Source organism: Pleurodeles waltl, unplaced genomic scaffold (assembly GCF_031143425.1).
Source record: "Pleurodeles waltl isolate 20211129_DDA unplaced genomic scaffold, aPleWal1.hap1.20221129 scaffold_72, whole genome shotgun sequence".
NCBI lineage: Eukaryota > Metazoa > Chordata > Amphibia > Caudata > Salamandridae > Pleurodeles > Pleurodeles waltl.
In genome coordinates, this window is record NW_027150393.1 from 2,348,743 (window position 1) to 2,350,216 (window position 1,474).

General features: G+C 46.8%; 1 non-coding gene across 1 annotated transcript; it reads right to left on the minus strand.

The window, feature by feature from the left end:
• Nucleotides 1-775: 775 nt before the first annotated feature.
• On the minus strand, nt 776-847 carry TRNAP-AGG (transfer RNA proline (anticodon AGG)). Its single transcript has one exon. It is a non-coding gene; the product is annotated as a tRNA-Pro (tRNA).
• Nucleotides 848-1,474: the final 627 nt, after the last annotated feature.

A 1,474-nucleotide genomic window follows, 5' to 3' on the forward strand; every position in this document is an offset into this window, starting at 1 on the left:
TCCTGACAGCCAAAACAGTGTGCAGGTCGGACTCTTCAGTCTGCACTTGTTGATTTTGCCGCTTGCAATGTTCCTATCAAAGTCACAGCTTTAAAGGCCCCACAATATAACATGGCCAAGAAAAAAAAAAAAAAACAGAACAAGAAACAATGCACATGCACGACCACCGAGGGATGCAGATAACTTTTTAGCGTCCTGCAATAGTAAAGCACGTTTTACACAGGTCACAAGTTTTTAAAGGTCATTTCTGTCTAAGTGTGCATTGAGAGAGACTGAGGTTTTAGGGAGCAAACACAAAAGCTGCTGCTGCCAAGTGTTTCTGCCCGGTCTCAAACCGGGGACTTTTCGCGTGTGAGGCAAACGTGATAACCACTACACTACAGAAACAAGCTTGCTGATTTGACTGAAGGAGCACAGTTCCCCTCATATGTTTGCACGATTTCCTCTATACTTTATCAGCAGTTGCTCGGAATGCGAGGGGTAAGTGTGAAAATTGCAGCGGTGTCGGCCAGCATGCATACACTCAGACGTCCTGAAAAATCCCATAGCTGCGGGCAGAGACAGACAAATATCTGATGCCTAAATGCCAGGAAGGAGAGCCTGTGAAATCATCACACAGGGCGCACTGAGAGCAAGCAGGAAGGAAGCCAAGGCATTGTAATCCATTTTTCGCCTGAGGCAAAAAATATGTTTTGCGCAACAATGCTTCGAGTAAAATGAGAAATGTTGAGGGGTTGTGTATTTTGAGCAGGATTTGATTGTTTTCCGCTAAAATGGGCTCGTCCGGGATTTGAACCCGGGACCTCTCGCACCCTAAGCGAGAATCATACCCCTAGACCAACGAGCCTGGGCACAGAAATGCAACGGCTCCGACCCTGCTCGGAGGATTGGTGACAGAGAGTGGGAGACTACAACCCAAAGCAAGAAACTGCACATGGTGCTCTCTTTTGCAGTACGACTAGAGTCATTTGCATGGTCTTCATCGAACATGACATAAAAAGCCTCTATCCTTTAGACATTTTGGCCCAGATTTACAAGAAAATGACTAAGCGCGACGCTGTGCCAAATTTGCAAGCCCCACGTGCCGTCATTTTCAAAATGCAGGAAAGCGCCGTATTTAGTAGAATACAGCGCACCCCTGTGCTTCCCCCTGCACCAGCTCTAAATTAGCTGCTGAGCGCCAACGCAGCCGTTCTTGCACCATGGTACAAGGATGACTGCGTTGAGGGGGAAATTGTTTTTGTGCAGGAAGGGAAACCTTCCTGCCCCAAAAAAAAATCTTCAATGGTGATTTGCTCTTACTTCTATGTGTGCTGCAGAATGCATCACACATAGAAAGAGCAAAAACAAGGAGAAATGAAAACATTTCTCCTCAGTGCGCCACTCTAACGACACCCCTGGGATGGCGTTGGATTTTGGCGCTGACGCAGATTTACGCCAACTCCTAAATCTGGAGCAGCATCAAAATGCTATG